The sequence below is a fragment of the Protopterus annectens genome, chromosome 9.part0, assembly GCF_019279795.1.
Source record: "Protopterus annectens isolate FY-2018-M chromosome 9.part0, PAN1.0, whole genome shotgun sequence".
Classification (NCBI taxonomy): domain Eukaryota; kingdom Metazoa; phylum Chordata; order Ceratodontiformes; family Protopteridae; genus Protopterus; species Protopterus annectens.
This window is the reverse complement of record NC_056743.1, coordinates 479423778-479451209: the sequence shown is the minus strand read 5'-3', so window position 1 is coordinate 479451209 and position 27432 is coordinate 479423778. Positions and strand designations below refer to the sequence as shown.

At 38.7% G+C, this 27432-nt stretch overlaps 1 protein-coding gene and 1 pseudogene across 1 annotated transcript in view; both read right to left on the bottom strand.

The window, feature by feature from the left end:
- LOC122811285 (glutamine--fructose-6-phosphate aminotransferase [isomerizing] 1) overlaps positions 1-27432 on the bottom strand; it is a 1619377-nt gene that overhangs the window by 1585523 nt on the left and 6422 nt on the right. The window lies entirely within an intron of this gene.
- LOC122812378 lies at positions 15950-16068 on the bottom strand (annotated as a pseudogene).

Sequence of the window (27432 nt, the reverse complement as noted above, 5' to 3'; positions counted from 1 at the left end):
GGGGCATTGGGCATTTGCCGGGCCTCCTGGATCCAACGGTTCAGTTGGTCCTGCTTCCGTCTCTTCAGGTCTGCATGGTGGTGATGGACCTGCTCACCAGTCCTTGGTATCCCTGTGGCACTGGTGAGATCATGAGCCAACCGGTCCCACGCCTCAGCCCTATATGCTCCCCACAGGACCTGGCCCTGCATGAGTTGGGCCTCATGATTGTGGGCAAGGAGCCAAACCATATATTTGGACTCCTCAACGTCCCACCTCTGTGCTCGGAAGCAACTACCCTCACCTACACCTGACATTCTGGCTGCAAGTCGGTACTACAATCGGTTATGCTGTGTATTCCCGCCTATGGGGCTTATATATGCCGTTTTTCCCGCACTTATCTGTGATTGGCCATTTTGGAATTGTATCAGCTTCACAAAACCTGCTTTGTCATGCTCCTCTTTCTATTCATTCCTATATATATGCTATTACTGCATTTCTAAGTGCAACTGTCATGGCTTAGTGGTTCAGTACCTTGACTATGGTGTATGGTATCCTGGGTTCAAACCTGGCCACTGCTTTTTATATTTTATGACTGTCTACACAGGCTAGGAGGTGTGTATGTGTAAAGGCAGTTTTGTTACAGCTTGCTCAACGTTGCCCGTCGGTTAGCTTGTTGGCGCGGTGCGCAGCTCCGCGCAAATGGGTTACGCTGGTTTACACGTCATTTGGCTGTCAGCATGCATATTACGCTTAGCTCAGCTATGGGCACACAGTTTCAGCATGTTAAACCGCTGCTCAACCCCGGGCACTCATTTTACACCTGTTAAACCATTGCTCACCTACGGGCACTCATTTTATACCTGTTAAAACACTGCTCACCTACAGGCAGATGTACTCAACTTGTTAGACTGTAGCTCAGCTATAGGCACATCTGACATTTTTTTTTATCATCTCACATTTCTTCAAAATACATGGCCCATTTCATTACATTTTACATAAAATATAATTTTATATGTGTACATATATGTCAGGGACTTGTTTCGTGCTTATTTCACTAAAAATAAAAATTGATGTTGTGGGGGCTCGAACCATGACTGCCTGCTCTTCAGCCGACGTCTCTACCGCTACGCTATTGCTTTTTGGCTTACTTTGCATATTTTGTTCTTATATGCTTTTCCACTGACTGCTAACTGTGGCTAAGCTACAGGCACGCCCGCGCAAACGAGCGCACTCACCAGCAAACATTTTTACAATTTAAAAAAAAAAAATTATAAGATGTTCATTTCTACATTTTATGTTTGTAGTCTGTGGGGGCATGTGTTGTGTTGTGTTTATTCACATTTACACGGACTCTGTCGTGGGGGTTTACTTTCGGGACTTTTACTCTTCTGGGGGCGTGTCCGTTTGCATGGCTCAGCCTACGAACACGCCCCCTACTGTCTTCCACGGACCGTGTTAGCCTTAGGTGTGATTCAGCATGCCCTCATGCATATGCATGACATGCTGACGTCACACCGTTTAACTGCAGCCTCCGTGTAAGCCTTGTAACTCTTACACGGAGGCTTCGTGAATCCTGCCCAGAATGTTTCTGCTATCTAGTGTTTTGTTGGAGGGAATTCCTATGCACTCTCCACACCACACATCTCTAAACATATTAAACTCCTGAGATCTCACAACCGTAAGGAAAAGAAGAAACTTATATATCCCACTGCTGCATGATTGCGTACTTGCAAAAACACACATTTCAATGAAATGAAAACCAACAGTTCCCACCTCAATGAAACAAAAGTTCCACCAACTCAATGCTTCCATGTATGTACACTTATACAAACATATTAAATGTACATATACATAAAATGTACATATACATAAAATGAATACATATGTAAACATACATTTACTTTATAAAATGTGTATTTACAAACATTCTACAAAATAAACAACACTTATTCCAAATGTATGACAGCAGAAATATATAGCCCGGTCAACAAATGTAAAATAAATAAATAAATAAATAAACATAGAATATCATGTTTGTCTCCAAATATAAGGAATGCAATAGCTAAAAGAGTACAAATCGTTGGTCACGTTACAATATCGCTAATGTAGTACAAAAAAGGGAAACAGACAAATTGTAATAAGAAAATGCAGACACATATACAATGATGGACTATAACCATACTGTGTTACAAAACAGAAACACAATGTAATATGCAAGTATTGTAACATTTGGAATTTGTTTTCAAATGTTCACTATACAGTGCAGACAATGCTGACATGTTATCCCTCTCCATAATATCTTTACTTTGTCTCATTCCAGAAAAAAATGCATATAACCAGAGCCAATGGAAAACTGAGTGGACAATTTTTCAATGACTTTTGCAACTTTTATCTTGTTTTATGCAAAAAAAAATCCACATTTTTTTAAAATTATTAATTTTTTTACTAAAATAACCATTTATTTAAATATTCAAGTAAATTTGATGACAGATGGCAATAATTAACACAAATGCTCTAGCATATGGTAATTATTTACCTAAAGTTAATGAAATATGCCAATGGTTTAACAAAATGCTGCAGGATAAGGTAAACAGTTAGCTAACTCTAATGAAACATGAAAGAAGTTTAATACAATGTTGCAATATATGGTAAGGAGAGCCAAGGTACATAATTTCTCAAGTGATTTATTCTAAGCCAGGCTCATCATTAGTGACTGTGTAAAAATTGATGACAAAAACCCAAAGTTAAAACCAGAACTTTTCAATGACAAGAGAAGAAGTGAACATTTCTCCATTCACCTTGCAATCTATACCTTAATAGAAGCAGTGACCATAAAGATTTGTTCTAGAGGACTGGGTATTTTTCCTATATAAATTTATCTTAAATTTTAATGTAAATATAAGAAATTATGGCCTAAATGTTTACACCAGCCGCGGTGGTGTGGGGGTAGTGTTGTCACCTCACAGCAAGAGGTTCTCCCGTTCGATTCTCGGCTGGAGCACCTTCTGTGTGGCGTCTGCATGTCCTCCCCGCGGTCGAGTGGCGTTCAAAAGACATGCGTGAATGGGTGTGCCTTCGTTGAAGGTTGGGCATCGAGCTGGCACCATGAAAATCTACTGCCAATCATTAGCAGACCGGAGTTCCGCTGTGGCGACTCCTAACTGGGAAAAGCCGTAGGAACAGCAACATGACCTAAATGTTTACAATATACTTGACTTCAGTGATTCTATACAAGATTTAGTGATCTTACTGCATACTCATAAAAATATAAAGGAACAAACACTAACAGGTCTGGCAGTTGGCAAAGAGGGTTAAGGCTGTAAACTGTAGCTCCTGTGGTGCGGACGGATTTGATTCCTTCATCTCTCATTTCCATACTGTCAGACCTTGAGCAAGTCACTTAACTAGAGAGTGCTTGTGGGCAACTGGAAATTTGTGCTAGGCTCCATGAATGTTAAATTTAAAAGGTTATGCAATTAATATTTTACTGCTGTGTTGTAGGAAGTGGGGGAGGGGCAACATTTCAGTAACAGATTTATAAACTCTTTTTCAGCAAAACAGACACAACTAATTAGATTTCACTATAATCTGTTCAAAATGCACTACCCTGAATGACTGCTCAACATGTGTTGGACTGATTTTGACATAGTAGCCTTGAAACTGCATTACGTAAATGGTAGCCTGCAGTGCATTTACGGAAAAAACATGCTAAAAGCATGTACTCAATAGTACATCTACCAAGTAACATGTGTGATTTATAGTTCTTTAATACTGCAGCTTGTATTAGAAAGGAGTGTGGCTTGGTACCAAAGCCCTGCTTTTCTGAAAAAAAGATTTATTATAAAAATTTCTACAACTTTTTAGTGGACTTGTATGTAACACACAACTTCCTGAAGCACTACCTTTTTTTAGCCTTTTATGGAAGTAGCTACTAGACTGCAGTGTTGGTGCTGCGGTAGCGTTGTCGCCTCACAGTTAGACGTTGCCCATTCGATTCTCAGTTAGAGCGTCTTCTGTGTGGCGAAATGCGTGAACAGGCGTTCCTTCGTTGAAGGTTGTGTGTTAGGCCCGGTAAGCCAGCGCATAAAACTCTACTGCCAATCATTAGCGGACCGGAGTTCCGCTGTGGCGACCCCTAACTGGGAAAAGCCAAAAGACACAAACAAACAATGAAAGTAGCTACTAAGCTACTAGACAGTAAAACTGTAATCAACTATACCAAGTTACCCTCACTGAATTCCCATCAACATAAAACTCCTTCAAACCAAATATGCAAATACAAAACTCGGATGGTAATATTACCCCTGCAGTTATGCACCAGACACCTAGGAATATTCCTCAAACATCAATTAAACTTCACGCCCAATAGTAGACAAAATTATTACAACATACATATAGATTCCTCTACCTTCTAACATTTAAAGACAGACGGGCTACAGGAATGTTGTTGTTTGTCTTTTGGCTTTTCCTGGTTAGGGGTCGCCACAGCAGAACTCCGGTCCGCTAATGATTGGCAGTAGATTTTCACGAACGCCGAGGTGCCAGCTCAACGTCCAACCTTCAACAAAGGCACGCCCACTTACGCATGTCTTTCAAACACCACCCAACCGCAGGGAGGACATGCAGACTCCACACAGAAGGGACCCCCCGCACTCCAGCTGAGAATCGAACGGGAACCTCTTGCTGTGAGGCAACAACGCTACTGCTGCACCACCGCGGCTTAGAGACGGGCTACAGGAATAAATATGTTAATTCCCAAACTGGAACAGAGACCTAAAACCGTCAGCAATTATGAATATACAGTTGTACAGTTTGTCTCTGTAACATGCTGCTAATTTCAATTTGACAGTCACTTTCTATAGTATTAAGCAGCTGTATTTCATTGTGTCAGCTCAGGAATTTAGACGGGCTACAGGAATAAATATGTTAATTCCCAAACTGGAACAGAGACCTAAAACCTACCTCCAATATAAAAACTCTGTTAATCATAACCAATTAAATTTGTAGTTTCATTTTCCTGAGCTGCTCAATACTATAGAAAGTGTCTGTTAAATTGAAATTAGCAACATGTTACAGAGACAAACTGTACAACTGCATATTCATAATTGCTGACGGATTTATTGAAACAAGCCAACCAAGCACTACTGTGAAATTATTTCATTTTCTTTATAACACAGATAAGATTACTGTCAGATACACTGCACTTCCCCAGCTGACTTGGATAACCAAATGTCCACACATTGTTTTTTACAGTCTGTTTTCATCTAGTTTTACTTTGTCCTTGATGAAATATTCATTTTCTGTATTGAAGCATTCTTTGTCTTGCATCCTTATCTCATCAACAGAAAACCAGTTCCTTCAGCAGGCCTTCTTTCATTCATAGGACAGTTTGTAACTTTTTTCTGCTGTGTTAGCCATTTCTCTTTTGCAAGTTTCAGGCCAAAATATTTTCAGTGACGGGACAGTTTATAACTTTTTTCTGCTGTGTTAGTTATTTCCCTATAGCAAGTTCTTTCTCTTGAATACCTGTATACATTCACCTGCTTATGATATTTTAACAAGCCTCTATTGTTAATGCCATTTGTTACAAAACATTCAGAAGTATAATACTTTTTGTTTCACACAAGCACATTTCACACAAGCACATTCTGCTAAGCCAATGAATATTTCTTTACTGCATTTGCAGATGCTATGTCACATGCTATTTCTAAAAATGTCACACTATTATGATTACCAAACCTCTGTTACTGTGAAGCAAAGTTCTACCAAATTACATATATACATATATATATATATATATATTTTTTTTTTTTTTTTCTATCAAATACACATTATTACTATGAGAGATACAAGTCTTAATTTATATAATTCTATCAGTAACCTGTCTTCCAATTAATGTCAGAGCAAACGTATATCATCTAAAGTTTAACACTACTAAACTATGTGATTGCTTCCTCTCCCCCTTTCTGTGGGGCAGTCCCTGCTAGGCAGTTAAGTCATAGGTTCATAGGTAAGTACTAGGTTATCTGCCCTTGAAGGCCATTTTAAGCCTAGCCAATTTCCCTTTTCATACTTGAATTAGCCTATCCTATTTGGTGTTAAGATTGGCCTTACCTTACCCATTCCATCCTATCCCATCCATTAGTCAAGAATTGTATATTACTCCTAGTGATAATAATTAGGATCATACCATAGATAATTTGAGGGGACCCATGCATGGGATAAAACATTTAGGAGATGCCTCTCTCCATTAGTAGTACAAGGGGGGCAGACCTGGGGGTACATTTTCTGTTACCCATCTACAGATCAAAGCTGTGCTTGAAAATGGACAGAGATGAGCACTGTTTTATGTGGAAGGGGAGTCTGTTCCAGAGCAGCAGTATTCTCTAAGAGATAAACATGTCCCTCCAAACCATTCCGTTGATGTTGCAGAAGAGGGTTAGATCCCTAGCTTGAGTATTCCTGATCCCATTTGACTTGATGATGTGCAGTAAATCCATCAGTAATGGGTCTGAGGATGCCTTGTATGTCAGACACAGGTCACCGCTTAGCAGTCTGTAGGATACCGAATATAGTGACAGGGTTTTGAGTCAGTCCATGTAGGACATATTGTTTAAGCCTTGTATCCTTTTAGAGCGATATCTCTCTGGGTGTTTCAGCTGTTGCATTTGCCTGGACAGATACATGGCAATGGGGGCATTTTTCTACCTCTACTCTCTCTATACCCACTACTAACTTAACCTACCCTCCCTTCCGCTACACATACTCCCCTGAGGTTGAACCTATACCTTTTCCACATCTATTCCTACTATCCCCTCTATCACACCCTACCCTTCTCTACTCATACTATCCTACGCTTTCACCAAAATAATCTATTACCACATTTCATGATCTCTAGAATATTAATAATTGTTATGCTAATCATCTATTATGTAAATAATGCTGCATCTTCCTATTATTAGGCTTTCCACATAATTTATGCTTGAACACTATGACTTTATTATGTCTGTTGAGTTTTTATTCTAACAAACTAATGTGTTGTTTTGCTTTTCTACCCAGGCCTCCACTGAAAACGGGTACCTTGTGACCCAGTCGAACTTTCCCAGTAAACAAATGCCAAATAAAGAAAGAAATATTTATTGATTACTCAAGACTCGTTATGCCAAGCTGGGACAATGGCATACCTAGATCTGGATACAATCCATTTGTTTATAAGCTGTGCAATACAGAAGGACTTTCTTATGACAATGGACATATACTGGTTGAAAGTTAGACCACTGTCCACATAAGTTCTAAAATCCCAAAGAACTGGCTCAACTGTTAGGAGTGTAATACCAATGTAGTAGCCCTGTAAAAATATAAAAAAATGGCAGATGTCCTATGTTCTTTCAACAATAAATATTTTCTAACCCACTTCTAAAGGTTGCAAAACACCATGATTATTATCTGAAATATTTTAATATGATACGCAACAGCAGAAAACTAAAATTATATTCCACTGAGCTTCTGTTTTGATAAGAAAAAGAAATGGACAGTGGGTAAGATCTCTCCTGCAGAATCTAAAGTTTAGGTAAAAAATGTTACACTGGGCATCTGAAAAGGTGGCATCTCTGATGAATTGTGGTTACTGCCCTCCCCATAACCATACAGAAGACCCTTACCCCAGTTTCAGCCATCAATAAAGCAACAGAATAAAAGTCCCTCACCAAAGAATTGTCCCAGTAGCATGGGATACCTTCCATCAAAGTGTAACAGACATTAAAAAGTACCTCAAAATTCAGATGAAAGTTGCTAGACCACTTGAGAGAGAATAAGTAAACACATGGAAACAGGTATTAAGTATAGTATAGTGATAAAATGTCATACCTAAATGCATTTATTTATTTCACATTTGTTAACCGGGTTGGTCCAACTGAGCACAAGACCATTTTCAGAGGAGACCTGAGGAGAAAATCTCCAACAGTAATTCTTTACATAATTTATTTTTTTATTTTATTTATTTTACATTTGTTGACCGGGCTAGTCTAACTGGATATATGTCCATTTTCAGTAGAGGCCCGGGGAGATAAGCTCCATGACAAACTGTTAACATAAATAATTAAAAAAATATATACAAAAAAAAAACTGAAGTTATAGTACTATATGCACTGACACATCTAGTTAAAATGCACACTAGAGTTTCAAAAAATTACATGGGGTACATTTCATAATGCAAAGAGCAGGCATACAATCTAGTTCAATGTACAGGTGAAGTACATCGCATAATGGCAAAGACAAATACAGGTGAAGTACATCACTTAATGGCAAAGAAAAATAAAACAGGCGGTATACAGTCTAATGCCGTGTACACTACATTACATAATAAAAGATGCTGCTAATGATCGGTAGAAGTAATAATTAGTTACAAAGAAAAAATTAAATGTTTCTAATATTTTTTTTTTTTCAAATAAGTGAGAGAGAAGAAATTAATGAGATACAGAGCAAAGAGGCTATATATTGTTAAAAAGGAAGTGACAGAATAATTAGTTAAAAGAAACATAAAATAACACAGATTATAGTTTTAATTAGATAAGTGTAGAAAAAAGTAAAAAATACAGCATAATTGTTAACATATGCAGAGATATCATAGAAATATATAGAAATACATATGACTTGAGAACTAGTACAAGGAGCAGTAGGCAATTTCCAGTCAAGAACTTTTAAGATTATGTAGATGTGGCCAAGATAAAAGAAAGAATGGGCCACAGAGTGGTCAGGTAGGATCCTGACAGGGGCAGGTCCAATTTTTCTGGAAGAAGTGTTTTAGTTCTTTTTTGAAGCTGTTTGTTTGTGTGATGTTTCGCAAGTTAGATGGGAGGTTGTTCAAGATTTTTGTTAAGGATGATTTACATAGGAGATTGCCTATGTTCATTTTGGTTGTACATTTCCAGAAGAAGTTTCTCTGAACTGCGGAGGGGATGAGGGGGGAACAGAGGGTAACTAGATTGGCAAGACAGCGACAAGCAGTGGCCTTATTAAGTATTACGTGGGTTAAACGTAGTTGGGATAGTTTTACATGGTGGGAGAATTCAAGCCATTGTTGCTTGTGGAAAGCTATGCAGTGGTGGGAAGGATTAGGAAAGCTGGCGGAAAATTTGGCAATTTTATTATAGTTTTGCTCTAGCCTGGACAGTAGACAGGATTGAAGGTTGGTGAGAACTGGTGATCCATAGAGGACGCTAAGAAGGAGATAGGCTTGAGCTAGGGTGTGTCTACACTCGGCACAGAGGAATTTTGAGTTGCGGTTATAGCATGCCAAGTTTTTGGTTAGTTTTCTTAATTGCTTGGTGTATATGCAAGTCAAATTTTAGTTGGTCATCAATAGTCATTCCAAGTAATTTTGTGTGAGTGTCAACATTTATGATGGTATTATTTAGTGAAGAGACAGAGAAGGTAGTCTTGAGGTAGTCATTATTTTGTGGAGAAAGAGGAGTAGCTTAGTTTTTTGGGGGTTTAAGATAAGCTGATTATCATTTAGCCATTTTTCAACAAGAAGGAAAGATTGTTGAGTGTGTGTCTGAAGTTGTAAGATTGAGTGGAGTAAGTAATCAGAGTGGAGTTGTCAGCATACTGTATGAGGCTAGAGAGGGGGGTAGAGGAGTGGAGGTCATTAATAAAGATGTTGAAGAGAAGGGGTCCAAGAATAGAACCCTGGGGTACGCCTGTGTGTATAGGTATGAAAGAAGAGCAAAAAGATTGCCACCTGATGGATTGTAGCCTGTCTGTGAGATAACAGGAGAACCATGAGAGAGATGAGCTGGATACATTAAGGTTAGCCAATTTAGTCAAAGGTTTGGGCTGTGACACCGTATCAAATGCATTAGATATGCCTAGGAATAGACATGAGACAAGATTATTGCTGTTCCTAGCTTCAGCAATGGTGTGGGTGAAGGATAGAAGGGCTGTAGAGGTGATGTGGTGAAGAGGTTGTTTTGGAGGAGGAAGTTAAGTATTTAGTTGTGATTGCATTTTTCTAGTATCTTGGACAGTGGGGAAAGTATAGCGATATGCCTGTAATTAGAGGGATCATTGGAGTTACCACCTTTGTGAAGGGGAATAGTGTAGAAGGATTTCCAGATTTTGGGTACATTAGCTTCTTTAATAGATTGATTAACAAGAATTGAGACTGGATAGGCGATGGAGTTTGCTGCAAGTTTGAGGAAGTAAAGAGGAAGCTTGTCGGCAGAGGGAGAACAGGGTTTTAGTTTGAGTGGCAGAGACTTTATGTGGGAAGTAGAAACAGGGTTGATAGAGAATCTTGAGTTGTTATTTGCAGCTAGGAGTGGTATTTTGGGGGGGGGGTTGGTTCTTTTTAATTTGCTGATGGAGTCTATGAAAAATTGGTTGAGGAGAGAGGCAATCTCTTGGTCAGGGAGGTTAGGGTAGGGATTGAGAGTTTGTGGTTTACCAGGGTGGAGGATAAAGTTAATATTTCTCCAAAGGTTTTTGGAGTTTGATTGAGCAGTGGTTTGTGTCTTGGTGTAGAAGGTCTTTTTGTCATTGTACATTTGTTTCTTGGTCTGGTTCTTAAGTTCTTTAAATAGTTGGAAGTGGGTGGGGGATTTATGTTTTTGCAAAGTTTTCCAGGCATTGTCTCTTTTATGCATTAGTTTACAGGTGTCTTTACTGAGCCAGAGGGCATACGGGGGGCATAATTAGATTTTATTCTTATTTTACGTGGGAGAGGCTATTGTGTCTAGGGTGTTTAGGAAGATGTGATTAAATCTGAGTACTGCATCCTCAAGAGGAAAAGAGAGCAAGATAGACCAGTCAATGGCAGAAAGACTGTCATTGAGAGAGGAGGGTTTGAAGTATTTGAGTTTTCGGCAGAGTTTGTACATATGTGATTTTTGTTGTAGGGGTGAGTATCGCTGTATACTGATGGGTAAGTGGTCACTTAGGGCATCAGGAAGTGTTGTGGGGTTGTGATAACGTTGGGGGTTGTTGCACAGGATCCAGTCAATTGCTGTGCCTTGACTGAAATGTTTGCTGGGTTTTGTGGGTCTGGTGATAAGTTGGGTGAAGCCGAACAGACTGATGCTTTGGACAGGGGATAGGATATTGAAGGACTTCCAATCTATATTAACATCTCCTAGTAGTATAGCTTTACAGGGTAGGTTTAGAGAAACCCAGGAAAGTATGTTTTCGAGAATATGGATTTTCTTGCCAGGAGGAATATAAACAGCAACAATGGCAAGCTTTTTGTGGTCGTTGAGGTGGTAGTTTAGTATTAGGATTTCTGCTGGGTGAAAATCAGGCAGGTTTACAGGGATGGGGAAAAGAGAGAGGTCTTGAGAGTAAATAACTGCTACACCTCCATCTTTTTAGTGGTCCATTCTAGTCGATAGATGTTAAAACCAGGGGGCAAAATATCAGAGTTTGGAATATGGGGTTTGAGCCAGGTTATTGGAAGATCCAAGCAGGAAGGTCAGTGATTTTTTTAAGAAGGCTTTGAATGTTGACAGCCATTATGGATAAGTGTTTGGAAGAATGGGGAGTAGAAGAGGAGGGAGATGGGGGTGCATTGTGTGAGGGAGTGTTAGTTAATTGGGTGGGAGGGTGGACTGTTTGGGCTGGAGTGGGGTTTGGTAGGGTAGGCCCTGGGTTAGGGTGGATATAAGGAGGATGGTAGGTTCTAAAGTGGGTTTTGGAGGATAATATTTTTTCAAAGGTGTTTATGTTTAAGTCGAATGCTGTGGGAGAGAGAGACAGCTGGAGTATTTTATAACAGAAAAAGTGAGAGATGGAGGTGTTGTGTAGTGATGGAGACGTGGTATTAAATGCCATGTTTAGAAGGGAATTATTGATACAGGAGGAGGTAGATGTTGATTTGCGATAATGAATGTTGGTATGGTAAGATGTAAGGATAGAGAGTAGAAGAAGAAGTGATGTTATTATCAGATTACTAAGCATGGTTATAGTGGTATGTGGAGGAGGGGATGAAAGTCACAATGAATAAGATTAGAGAGGTGTGTATAGTATGTAGAAGAAGGGATAAAGGGGAGGGGTAGGTGAGTGGGTTTTAACTGTAAGGGGAAAAGGGGGTGGTGAAAATAGAGGAGGGAGATGGTTGTGAGGTGTGTGTCTGTGGCTGTAGTGTGACTGGATGACTTTGGGGTGGAGACAAGATGGTTGGAAAATAAATTTAGGGTATGTAGGGGTGGGTGGTAATTGGGGGTATGGAAGCGGAGTGAGCCAAACTACAGCAAGGGCAAATAGAGCAGGATGAACCTGCAGCAGAATGTAACAGAAAAGCAATCAGTTTAGGTGTCTGGAGGTCCACTGGTACGTAGCCAGTTCCAGTACCCCAGAAATAAAAATACAAGGGATATAGGCAAAACAAAAAAGGGTAGGCTAAGTAGAAATGGAGAGAGTTAAACTTCTGTTTTTTAGGCTAAATACAATGAGTATAATATTAATTAGGTAAAGCAAACTGTGGCCTTAGGAAAAAGAACCGAGAGTGCTATGGCAAGGGAACTTAATGGAGGTCACCTGGTAGCGTGCTCGCATAGAGCAGATTAACAATAATTAAAAGCAGTGCTTAATTTTGTATAAATAGCAAGTTTGTGAGTAAGTCAACCACATACATGCACTGAAACTTGGGATGAAGAGAGCTGTTTAAACAATTGCAGCTATATACAGTGATACCGGACACTCCCGCATTGCTTATTGTTAAACAGTTTCTTGGCTGGTTGCAGGGAGGAAGATTTGTCCAGGGGGGTTTGAATTATCATGTATCACGTAAATATCTAGGTAATTACAGTTGTTTTTCTGGTATGCGAGCACGAGTGCAGCACAGTTAGGATTACAGAATATTTAAATGTATACAAAATGTAATTTTAATATCACTACAAGCAATCGGATTACACTGTTTTACAAATCTCACTGCAACCTACCCAATACACAGACATAAAAAATATTCATGTGTAACTGTTAACACAATGTACATCTAGTTATTCATATTTTCTTTTACCTGTACTTTCATGATAAAATAGATGTCAAACACTCTACACTTGTTTCTATTGTATTTATAAGGTAAAATCTAACAATAAAGCAAAACAAAGCACCAGTTCCACAACGAAAAGGCTCAAAATGAAAGTAGAGGTTTAATAGGGCTTGTAAACACACCACAGTAGTCCACAGTACACAGAAAGTACGCAGTGTAAAATCACATCAAACGTTTCGTCAAACCTTCTTCAGACAATACAAAACACATTAAGCCACTTGTCAGTTCCTTAAATACAATTGAATATAATTAAATCAATGCCTACAACCAATAGAATAGGTAGGTTAATTAATTACATAGTGATAAATATAAAACTGAAAGTGTGCCATTCTTAATACTAATGTAACATTAAAAAGTCACAAAAAATCCTAACAACTTAGTAGATAATGTGTTTTGTATTGTCTGAAGAAGGTTTGACGAAACGTTTGATGTGATTTTACACTGCGTACTTTCTGTGTACTGTGGACTACTGTGGTGTGTTTACAAGCCCTATTAAACCTCTACTTTCATTTTGAGCCTTTTCGTTGTGGAACTGGTGCTTTGTTTTGCTTATTTGTCCAGCCGGCACCTTCCTTTGGATACGTTTAAAATCTAACAATGACACCAAATGCTCAATATACATGTAACACTGATATCTAGGAAATAGCATATTTGAAGATGCTCAATAGCCATCCTAGTTTCTAATTATAAAATACACTATAAATCATTTAAGAGGCATAACTCACTACTTTACAGCTATCATTTCAAATTATCCTTAACTTTATACAAGGCACAGGCTTTTTACATCAAAATTTGATCATTTGTTGACAAATATTTTAGTCTTTACTCTCACAGCATCTCTTATACATCTGGCTGGTTTCTTTAATGGCTGGCTTCTTCAAAGGTCTCCTATCGACCATCTGATAAGATATTCATTCGACACATCTGATCTTTCTTTTGGGACATTTCTTTTTGCATTACAGTCTTCCTTGCAGACAAGGCTCTCCCTCTCTGCAACTCTTGACTCCTACATTCCTCACAACGTCTATGTTCCTATAACACTGGTTGCTCATCTTCTCTGGACTTTGAGGTGTCTGTTTTATACAAATGTCTGTGAGTCCTCCTAAACATATTCCTGTACCATAGGTTGCACATCCTCCTGTAGTTGTGTCTTAGCACAATTAAAACTATAATCCATCATACAGTATAAGTACAGAGATAGACTACACAGTCACAAATTAAACTTCTAAAGTAAAAATAAATGTGCAGTGATGGCAAACGACAATGGAAAAATGGGGAACCCAGACAATGCTGCAACAATGTAGGGGTACAACTGCTTGGAAAATCTGGAACAGAGATACTGGAGTACTACAATTTAGGATGCAAAATCTACACTGATAAAAGTCTCTATGAAACGTGATATATAACACTGTGATACAAGTTCAGCACCCTACTAAAAAAAATCTGTACCTTAACACAAGGCTCACTTATTTAGCAGCAGTGCTTATGCTTCACACATGCAGCCTGCCACATTAATTTCCAACACATTGTTCTGTGCATCACTCTAACTTTTAACAGACTCTACCAATATAAACATACTATTTTTGTTACATTTCAAATGTTATCATAATCTGCTGGCTCATCTGTCAGGGAAGCAGACTTAAAGCAATAATCTACCTGTAAACAATTCTTATGGTTTAGGCAAACATAAACCAGGCAACCACGCCTTCTACTGTAAGCAGCGAAGAACACACTATGTGCTATTACATGCAATGCTTGCAAATGCTATACTATTTTCAAATGCAAGAAACCTCACAGACTTTGTATAAAAAATAAAGGTCAAACTAATGCTTATAAACAGTAAAAAAAAGTAATATAATCTCAAAGATACTCCATGAATAATTCACACACAATAGGTTTAATAGAATATTGACAGTTTAGCTGGCAAGGTACATAAGCCAAACTACAGTACAACTTTCTCAGGCAGAAAAAAACTAAAATACTACTCAACTTTGCAATTATTCTAAAAATATGCCGAAAAGTCAGGTTCCTGGCTTCTTCTCCAAAAACTATCATAACCACACGTGCAAAGGCAGTAATTGTAATAGTCTACAAGGATGAAATATCAACCACACCATACTGTACTTCTCATTTTGTTCATAAAATAATTGCAGAAGTGTGTGTATGAGAAAATACTTGAACACTAACAAAAAATGCAGACTGTTTCCACACTTTCAACTTGACTTCAGGCCTGAACACAGGAATGAAATTGTCGACTAGATATTAACAAAATTTAAACCATCCAACAGATGTTCAGCAAAAGTCTGTATAAAAACTGAAACACACCACCACATGCTACTAAAAATATGCTCTTCAGAATAAAATAAAAACTTTAATTGTTAAGATTTAAAATGAGATGTAAAGCAATAAAACAAATCTCTTGTTTATTTGTATATGATAAGCGCTTTCGGCTAAAAGCCTTCCTCAGATCATAAATAATCAGGTTCCACAGGGCTAAGATAAATGAGTGAAACACCAATCATGTAGCTGAATCCAAGCCAACACCTTTTTTTAAAGCAAGGAGTTCACAACCAGAGACCTTGAAGGAAACATACCTAAAAGTTGCCAAGTAAAGACAATTTCCTTGAAGAAACAGCACATACCAAGCTATGGCAGCCTTATCAACTCTAATCAATGTTGATGTTACTTCAGTTCTTTCTTCTCCAGTAAATAATATGGGTTTATATAACTACTTAGAGCTTGTATAAACAACATCAGTCTTTTTAGAATGAAGCTTAACAAAAAATCTAGTAGCTCTAATTCCATTGCTAAGACAATCATTAATTAATGTCTCTTGGTTCAAACTGTCAAGCAAAATAAAGGACATAAAGACACAGTGGAAACTGACTTCTTGTGCTGATAAGAACAAACTCCATGGGGTTACTGGTTCAGCATCTGGTATTCACAAATGGTCTCCCATCCAAGTACTAACCAGGCCCGACCCTACTTAGCTTCCGAGACCAGATGAGATCAGGCACATTCAAAGTGGTACGGCCACACAAGCAAAATCTGCTTCTTTGTACGATAAATACATACCAAGCTAGAACAGCTTTTGTACCACTGATCCATGTTGCTATTCCATTATTCATTTTCCCATTATTAATGGCAAAGGCACTTATAGCTATCATCAGTTCCTCTTGCTGAATACTTAATTGTTCAAAATCCACTGAATAAAGACAAATATGCAGTCACTACTTGTTTATCTCAACACAGACTTTCTGTGCCATGAACCATCTTTCAACTACCAAAGGAACTTAAAGAATACCAACATCAAGGAAGTGGTCTTCTTTGCTCCTCAGTGCTTAATACTTCACTTATCTCTGTACAACATCCTTATATTGAAAACTTTACATTCCTTTGTGCGCTTGTCAACATATGGATATGCAACTTGCCTTTAAAATCAGTTTAAGTGGTACCAAGGCCCAGACAGCGATCTGCTCGGAGACTGATAATCCAGTTCACCTCATATATTTCAGTCCTGTTGCTTATATCTCCACCTCTAGGACCTTCAAAGACACTATCAATGGCTTTAAACATGAAGGAATGTACCTGATTCTTTATGACATTAGGAAGGCTTCTAGTCGAAAGTGCTCATCATATAAAAATCAACAAGAGCTTTGTTTTATTGCTTTACGTCTCATTTTGGCAAATCAACAGGAGCTCTGTTTTATTGCTTTACATCTCATTTTAAGTCCTGACAATTAAAGTTTTTTTTTATTCTGAAGAGCATATTTTTAGCAGCCTGTGGTGGTGTGGTTTCAGTTTTTACAAAGACTTTTGCTTAGCTTTTGAAACCACCTTTGGCAGTCACAGGAGAGTTTCTGTTTCATCCAACAGATGTTGGGCAAAAAGTCCTTGATCTTTCAAAAATACTTGATACCATCAGCCATCATCTTCTCAAAATGTTCACCAGCTGCAGTTAGCTACTCAGTGTGGTCCACTGGTTCTCAAAGTATTTACAAAGAGAGGCCCAAGATATTCTGGGGGAAGACCCCCCCCCCCAGTATCCACTAGTATTCCTAGGGCATCATATTTGGTTTATTTTTATTCCCTATACTTGTTAGTTACATGGCAGGACATAGGGATGATGACAGTCCTGTACAGTACATGGATGAATCAAAGACAGTATGCTGTGCACTAACCATGCAATCTCCCAACAGTTCTTCAAGATGTAGTTTTAACATCATTTGGTCCTGGTTAACAATTTCAGCTATACATTTCAACGCTAACAAAACCTATCCCATGTTTTTTTTTAATGACCTATGCCTTCTTATTTCTTTTTCTAATAACACTCCAGCTGAATCAATTCTTCTTTTAAACTACTGGGCCTCAAATGACAGACAGCCAAAGCTTGATCTGCCTGTCTATGATGTACTGACTCAAACCAGTCAGAAGATGGGCATATTATACAAACTGCAATAAATTATGATCCACTCCATGCATTTTGCAAAATCTGGAGCATTTCTCCAACCTCACCTACTACATACTTAATATATTTTTACACATCTACACCAACTCTGTCTAAAAGAAAAAAAATAATGCAGCAAACTGATAATCACACAGTGAATTTGAACAAATCACTCAATTCCAGTTCTTCACCTTAAATAGCTAAGATGTAGACACTGTGTGGACATGCTGAAGTTTAAATCTGCTCATAAATTATTCTTCACTTTAAAATGTCTCTCACTCTCTCCAACTTACTCTTACGAGGTTCACTGACACACCCAATTCTATCTAAGTTCTAACTCTGTCCATCTCAAACATATCTAAAGAATCTTTACTAGATGTAAGCATTGGAATAATCTGCCAACAAAAGTCTGCCTAATGGCTACCAAAGATGCATTTGACAAAACTTTCCAGTATCACTTGGTTTCAAGAAGTAATCATAAGTGTGGGGTAACCTCCGCAAGAACATCTCCTCTTAAGCAGCCATACTCCCCAAGTAACTAACCCATCAAAGGTTCCTGACAAAAAAAGATTATGTGACTAAAGGACCTGCACAATCAAGAAAGGTTGGAGGCTTTATTCCAGTCCTACAGATTCCTTAGGGATGATCTATGCCTTGCCTTCTGGCCAACAGAGATCTAGCAGTCAAAGATCTCTTATCTCCCCACAAATCGAATAGTCCAGTGAACACTAAAACCACAGATCTGAAACTGTTTTAAACAAATCACAGTGAACAGGCAGGTTTGTCACTTTTACACTTTCTTCCTTCAAGATGGAACTGGACAGCTGTGTAGGTATTCATAAATTCAACCCAGGTATGACAGGCCTATTGCTCCTGGAGAAAAGACACAGCCTAAAGGTGGGTACTAGCAAGGCATAAATGGCTCTATGGAACAGCTGACTTGTACACTGTATGATATTCTATGATCAACTAGAGCTGATCAACTCACAGAACATACTTCCGTTATCCTGTCCTCTCATTCCTCACTTCCGTTATCCTGTCCTCTCATTCCTTACACATACACTCACCCCATCACTCCATCTCCATCCAGCTAAAGCTTCCCTCTTTACTTTGTTCCTCACACTTACCCTTTCTGTGCCACTCCATTAACCTGCAGTAAAGCTACTCTCCCTTTATTATATATCTTTCTCTACCAATGCAAAAAGCATATATTCAAACTGAATTCAGTGTAAACAATATTTCCTTTGCTCTTACATACACCAATTACCTGTGCATATGTGTGCTACTATTGAACTGTTCTGTATTATGTAAACATAATACTAAAGCTTTTTGCTATCTACCTCACACTGAATGTATTTGATGCATCACCCCAGGCCTCTAATGCAAACAGTCCCTGCTCATCTGGGCCTTCCCAGTTACTAAATTCAAATAAATAAATGTAGTCATGAAGTCATTTCACTACATCAAGGAATCATATTTACAATTGCAGCAAACTAGTCTATGAATGCCATGTCTTCACTTGGTGGCCAGCACGTCTTATCTTCAAAGTTCAGCAAAAGCAAGTCAGACACATTCTAGAAAGAGAATGAAAACGAATAACGTTCAGACTTTGGGAAGATGAAGACAGAACAGGTACTGAGAATGAACTGTCCAAAGCCACTTAAACTTACAACCACAACCACTACCCTCAACGAGTCATGGACAATTCTCAGCAGAAACAGGAACAAATAAAGAAATAATCAGGGCAGCGTTTAAAATCTTAATACCATTAACCTGAGGCATTAACAGGATTAGATAATTGTGAAATAATATACATTTTCTGAAGCAACAGCAGCCTATAACTAATTACAATAAGTAGTTATTAAGTGAAATGCACCACATTTTCTCTAAAAGTAACTAGTTTGGGTAGGGATTAAGAGGGGCAGAGCTAAAATCTGAGTAAGAATCAGGGACAGCTAAGAAGTACAACTTTAATTTGTATTCTTGGACAAGTTTCACCTGCACACTAAACTGTAGTACTCCTGCTGCTTTTCAAAATGCTTTTTTATTGAAATTGGCTTTGTGGCTGTAACCCGCTGTAGATCTGTCATGCTCTCGCGAGAAGGTGAAAAAAACACAGAGGTTCTCGTTGGTGAGGGACACACCCACAAAGACATGACAGAACCACACAGGGACAGAACAGGATGCACTGTACTATGAACGTCCTTAAACACACACACTCACATCTCCCTACATCATTTCCTACACACACACACACACACACACACACACACACACACACACACCTACTCATATTCCACATTCGCATGCTGCATTTTAAAGAAACACTGCATATATTAATAGCTTGTTTACTGGGCCAAATGCCCACAGTTACATATGTTCTAGAGACACACAGTAGTAAATTACTGCAGAACCAACATTCACCTTATCATGGTTTACCTTTATATTGTCTATCCCGATATGGGTGACACGACTTCCACGAATGCCGAAATGCGAACGTTTCCAATGCCGAATTCAAATATGTGAACGTCAAAACCTCGACCCTTTTTGACACATGGTAGCATTGGTGTGGAGGTGCTGTGCGGCCGGAAATGTCGAATGTTTTTCGATGTTTAAACTTTTTCGCGGTTTTGGTTTGTGCAAACCGCGTCGATAAAGTGGCCGTTCGACAAAGTGTGATCGACGATTTAAAGGTAAACCCCTTAACACATAAATATGCACCATTGTTCCCAATTTTGCACTGAATGTTGGAAGTTAAAAAAGTCCACAGTTCTTTATTTCCAGTCTTACAGACTTGTCAGATGCATGCATGTAACCATCTAGTGATTCATACTACACTGTACACTAAGAAATAATGATAAATAAAATTGGGACACAAAAAGTAAAGCGAAGTGCCAAATATGAAAGAAGCTGTAATGTCTCCACTCTGGGCCAGTAATCAAGGAGCCTGAATCCTCACCACTGACACTGGAAAGGGACGTTCACCTGGAATACAAATGGATACACTCAGTATTTAGAGATGCAGACCTCTCTGCATCAAGCACAATTTCCCTTAAGTGCACACAGAGAACACAGTCAACCCGGGGTCTGGATTTCTTAATATCTGTCTCCCTCCAGGGATCCAGCAAGGCTCCTCACTGGCACAGGTGTAGGGTTAAGTCCTCAGCCGATGTCCAAACTAAGTCCTCCAGCACCCTCTCCATGAAACCAGTGTTCATGTCCCTGTTACAAGTAGCTGACATACACACTCTTTGAGATTTAATTTACACACACACACACACACACACACACACACACACACACACACACACACACACACACACACACACACACACACACACACACACACACCCTGATAAAGGATGGCACAGATTACCCGCTCTACCAGCTCAGACTATAAGGTGGATTCACTGCCACCAGTCAGTTACTGTAAGGCTCTTAAAGGGTGTCAAATTATACTGAGTAAAGCTAATATTAATACAAATGGTAATGTTGACCAAACAGTCGGGAGTAGCCAGAGTTATTAACAAATCAATATAAGCAAATATTCTCAAAACTTTAATATTTTTTAAAAGGACCAGCCGCAATGAAAAGTTTAAATATATTTAATAATAAAAGAACATGAAAATAGTAATTTCTGCTTACAATAAACACCACAGTTTAGACACAGGAAACATTAAAATAACACAGACAAACAGATTCACACAGATACAGAAAAACAGCACTTAACTAATCTCACTATATTTTCCTGACTAATCTAAAGAATACTATTCCCTAGTTACATTACATACTACACCAAGGCAAGATGGAGTAGGTGAGTTATCCTTCGACGTCAGGTTTCAAAAACAGACTGCAGTGAGACTTCAGTCTCACCTAGTATTAAACGTTATTTTAGTGATGGATTCCAGAATGACATCACATACATCTGGTCATCTGATGCTGTTTTTCACACTATCACCAACACTAGAAGCTGCCAGGATTTTAGCACATATGTGTTACCATGCACACAGACAGAGCTTTGTTCAGATCTGCTGCAGCTCCTGGAAGTCATAAAACAATTTCAAACCTCTACCCTTCCAGAGAAGCAATTAGCTACCTGAGAGAGACAATAAAGAAGGCTTCCTAATACTTGGTTTCCCAGACATTCTGTCTCTGGCTGCAGCCAGAACTGTAAGATACAATCTTTATCGCCTAATTTGTTTCAACTATTTTTCAAAGTTACCTGGGACTGAGATTAACCTCTTCGCTTCCAATATCCTCTGTTTCAATATATACATTTAAACAATTACAATAATGCATGTACGTTTCTTTTCTTTCCAGCAGGACACACTGTTGATACATTTTAAACACAAACAACTTTACAAATGCATTTTCAACAAAAGCATCTGTACAAATCAGTTTGATATTCAAATAACATATAATTCTTTACTACATTCCAGCTAGCTGTGCTGGCATATGTTACACATCCACTGTCCTACTTCTCCTGGTATAGCTGTCAATACCTCAGATCACAGCTCTCCAAACACCATTAGAATGAGTAGTTAACTGCCAGCATGTAAACTGAACGTTTATTTGAAATAATAAATGCAAAGAGACTCACTTCTAAGTGTGTGGTAGCCTGCAGTGAAATAAACAGAAAGGGGACTACAAATAACATATATACAGTCAGTATAAAGCACATAAGCAATAAATGACATAATCTAGGTTACTCATACATACCTGACGTACAGTATACACTAAATAGACAAAACAGGATGTTTGATAATACACTGCATCTATACAGCTGTGCATAGTGTAATCTATAATCAGTAAACATGTATTCAACATGCATAACCCATCTATGAACATATGAACCTATAAACATGTATTCAACATGCATAACATATTGTATAACATATTGTAGAACATAGTGTAACTAACATGTATTCAATATGCAGACGACTTCACATTGATCTGCTCAGCCACCTAACACGCAGATCTGCAGTCTTTAACCCAGAATACTTCCAATACTGTTGAACATTGGCTCACTAATCGCCGTCTGTTACTAAACCCTAAAAAACAAAGTTGCACCTGTTCACTCCCACTTGTAGGTCCAACCCTCCAACCATTACCATCATATCTAACAATGGAACTACTATCTCCCCTGAAGCCCAAACCAAACTCCTGGGAGTCATGGTAGGCAATAATCTTACATTTGATGCAAATGTCAATCAAACCATCAAAACCATAAACAAAAAACTTGGACTTCTTTACAAGCTCAAACCTTTCCTCACTCCTCTTGCTAGAACTGCTATTGCCCATTCTCATCTCCTATCTACCTTCCTTTATGCCTCCCCTCTACTCACAAACCTGTGCACAACTGAAATTAACAAATTATCCTACTGTTATAAACACATAGCTACATTTGCCACTGGTTCAACCAATGGGACTCACCACTGTCGCAACCTATGTCTTCTAGGGTGGCTTGAACTACCTTCCCTACTACAGACTAACCAGCTCATAGTAGCTCATAAAACACTCTACCACCCTGATAATACACCAGCACTCAAAAATATTGTCAGCCCATATAATATTCACAGAAAATGTTGATCAATAGACTACTGATCTAAACAGTCAAATCCAACAACACAGCTGGTGACGCCTTGTTTGCCAACTCAGTTGACAAAACCTGGAATCAACTCCCTGCTGACCTTACTCTTGAACTCACTAATACTATTCAAAGAAAATCTCAAAAAATATTTTACATCACACTGGCTATGCCCTTGCTCTAATCCTGACTAGCACCATCTCTGTGTCTCAAGAACTTTAACACAACTGTATTATGCATACTAAGTGTCCTAATGTAGAATTTAATAATTCTATCTTCAATCTTTTTGTACTACACATGTATAGTACTCATTTCTGATTTAAAAAATTTGTATAAACAGTGTGTTTCCTGTATTCTATAAATCACATTAGTTTCTCCCTGGGCCTACACTGAAAAAGGACATGTATCCAGTCGGACTATCCCGGTCAACAAATGTAAAATAAATAACTAACTCCAAGATTGCTTACCACTTCAAATTTAGCTTAGTAAAACATAATTTGCTGATTGTTAAAATATAAGCCCAACTGCAACAAGATGCCATTCACTCACAATACAATTATTTTACTCTCTAGTTAACAAAAGAATCCACAGTTTACTTGCTCATTCAACTTTCCTCACATCTTTTGTCTTCCAACATGTATACATTTACTAAGCAACATACAGTCTCTGACATATAAAAATTAAAACTACTTAAAACAGTTATAAAATGATGGCAACTAACAACCTGGGAAACAACGAACATTGCTCATAGAACATACACATTTAGTGCATAAACTAAACAAAAAAATCTTCTTAAGGGCTACTTCATTTTCATTGAACCCAGCAAATGTTAAAGCAAAACACAACAAACCAGTTTAAAATAATGAGGTTAAAGTTAGCAGGAAAGCGACATACAGAATGTTGCAATACAAACAATATGCAAACTATGACTTCCCAGCACAAAAGAATCAGTACTTGGAGGAAGATAAATGCTTTGCAACAGCTCCAGAATACTTACTAACTATGCTCTTGGTTTAGCAAAGTGTTAGCTGCATTAAAAACTGACAACTAATTCAACACTAAGGCATTTCTGTGAACTGCTGGAAAGATGATAGATTTGCTTTGAGATGCAGAATTGGAATCTACTTCAAACTGATAAGTACACCTTTTGCAACTTAATTTGCACTGTCCTGTATTTATACACTTGCCTATTATTTATAGTGGTTCTGTATTATTTCTGTCTCCTGTTGTCTCCACTGTGTTTTTTCTCAGGGTAGCTCAAACTAGTTTCAGGGAGGGGGTTGTTGAGCCAGCCCACATCCTATCTGTTAGTCATTCCCTGAGGTGTATCTTGCTGTAATTACAATACAGACTGCATTTCTGTGAACTGCTGGAAAGCTGATAGATTTACTTTGAGCTGCAGAATTGGAATTTATTTCAAACTGATAAGTACACTTTTTACAACTTAATGTGCACTGTGCTGTATTTATACACTTGCCTATTATTTATAGTGGTGCTGTATTATTTCTGTCTCTTGTTGTCTCCACTGTGTTTTTTTTTCTCAGGGTAGCTCAAACTAGTTTCAGTGAGGGGGTTGTTGAGCCAGCCGACATCCTAGCTGTTAGTCACTGCCTCAGGTGTATCTTGCTGTAATTACAATACAGACTGCATTTCTGTGAACTGCTGGAAAGCTGATAGATTTGCTTTGAGCTGCAGAACTGGAATCTATTTCAAACTGATAAGTATACTTTTTGCAACTTAATTTGCACTGTGCTGTATTTATACACTTGCCTATTATTCATAGTGGTGCTGTATTATTTCTGTCTCTTGTTGTCTCCACTGTGTTTTTCCCACTCACCCTCCCTGTTCTTGTCTTTGTTAATCTTGGTGGCTTTGAAACTGCCCACCCCTCTTGTAAATTTGTATTTGGATATTCCTTCTGGGCCTATCTCATTTGCTCACTCAATTGAGTGTGGTGAGATCATATTCTGATTTCAGGCACTCCTACTGTATACAAAGAGAGCATTTGAGAAGGACAACCCCTGTAGCCTCTTAATCCTGCTGTGTTCCCAACCCTCAAAAAAAAAAAAAAAAAAAAAAAAAAAAATAAAAAAAAAAATATATATATATATATATATATATTCAGCGGCTCTTACTGTAACTGTCTTAGTTGCTGTTCTGTGTGCTGTTACTTACCCTGCACTTATTACTGCTTGTTAGTAGCCTTCTAATTTAATGCCTTCTGCACTTGTTTTTTAGTCATTTGTTAATTTAATTGCAATTAATTAAACTGCATTTGCCATAATACTGATACACGTGTGCTAGCCTGCACTGCATTTGAATTGTACTTACTGCTGTTTTAGCTGCTTTTCTATTAAAAAAAGAAAAAAAATCTTAGCTTGTTTCCTGCCTTTCCTGTAACTTGTCTAGTCCAGATACAGACTTGCTGAATCCAGGACTGTTTGTAAGCTGCTGAGTCCCCTAAACCTTTCTGTGTTTGAGGGAAGCCTTCTAGCTTATCAGTGGGAGTGGTAAGCACTAGGTAGCCTATATACCACAGGAGGAGAGGTTTCTGGCCCAGAAATTATAGTTTACTGGCCATTTGGGAAGCTCTTCCATCTCTTTCAACCTTCTGATTCAAAAGCCCGTGTTTGTGCTTGTTTCCTGCCTTTCCTGTTACTAGTCTAGTCCAGGTACAGATTTGCTGTATCCAGGACTCTTTGTAAGCTTCTGAGCCCCCCAAGCCTTTCTGTGTTGGAGGGAAGCCTTCTAGCTTATCAGTGGGAGTGGTACGCATCAGGTAGCCTATCTATCATGGGAAGAGTGGGTTTTGGCCCATAAATTGTAGTTTACTGGCCGTTTAGGCAGTTTTCCATCTCTTTCAACTTGCTGGCTTAAAAGCCTGAGTTTGAGCTTGTTCCCCACCTTTCCTGTAACTAGTCTAGTCCAGGTACAGATTTGCTGTATCCAAGACTCTTTGTAAGCTTCTGAGCCCCCCAAGCCTTTCTGTGTTGGAGGGAAGCCTTCTAGCTTATCAGTGGGAGTGGTAAGCATTAGGTAGCCTGCCTACCACAAGAGGAGTGGTTCCTGGCCCAGAAATTGTAGCTACTGGCCGTTTGGGCAGTTTTTCCCCATCTCTTTCAACTTTCTGGTTTAAAAGCCACACTCGTGCTGTTTCCCACCTTTCCTGTTACTAGCCTAGTCCAGATACAAAGTTGCTGTATCCAAGACTGTTGGTAAGCTTCTGAGCCCTGCAAGCCTTTCTGTGTTGGAGGGAAGCCTTCTACCTTATCAGTGGGAGTGGTAAGCATTAGGTAGCCTAGCTACCACAAGAGGAGTGGTTCTGGCCCAGAAATTGTAGTTTATTGGCCATTTGGGCAGTTTTTTCCATCTCTCTGAACTTTCTGGTTTTAACGCCCATGTTTGCGCTTGATCCCCACCTTTCCCGTAACTAGTCTAGTCCAGGTACAGATTTGCTGTATCCAGGACTGTTTGTAAGCTTCTGAGCCCTGCAAGCCTTTCTGTGTTGGAGGGAAGCCTTCTACCTTATCAGTGGGAGTGGTAAGCATTAGGTAGCCTATCTACCACAAGAGGAGTGGTTCTGGCCCAGAAATTGTAGTTTATTGGCCGTTTGGGCAGTTTTTCCATCTCTCTCAACTTTCTGGTTTTAAAGCCAGTGTTTGCGCTTGATCCCCACCTTTCCCGTAACTAGTTTAGTCCAGGTACAGATTTGCTGTATCCAGGACTGTTTGTAAGCTTCTGAGCCCCCCAAGCCTTTGTGTTGGAGTGCAGCCTTCTAGCTTATCAGTGGGAGTGGTAAGTACTAGGTAGCCTGTCTACCACAAGAGTGGTTCTTGGCCCAGGAATTCTAGTTTATTGATCATTTGGGAAGTTGTCCATCTCGTTCAACTTTCTGGTTTAAAAGACCACATCTGCACTTGTTTCCCATCTTTCCTGTAACTAACTTACTGGAAAGCACTAGAAAGCCTTAAACTGATACAAGCCTTCTAGCTTAAAATAGAGACTTTGGAGTGATTGAGTATCAGTTTTCTGTATTTTCTTGCTGTACTTAAATGTTTTCCTCCTAAATGCTGATTTTTCCAGCACTTATTGTGATTTAAAAGCTTGTTTTTTTTCACATATTGTACTTATTTGACTGCCTGCATTTTTAAAAAGTTGTTTTTTGTTTAAATAAATTAACTGTTGTAGGCTACACACTAAAGTGCGATAGCCTTTTCTGATCGCCTGTAGTCGTTTAAAGCTGTTTTAAGTGTACTTTTTACTGTTTTTGCCTTATCTTTTAAAAAAAATTCTTGTTTCCCGCCTTTCTAAGCTTGTATAGTCCAGTTTTCAGGCTAGCGCTGAATTCAGGGCTGTATTACATGTTTCTGA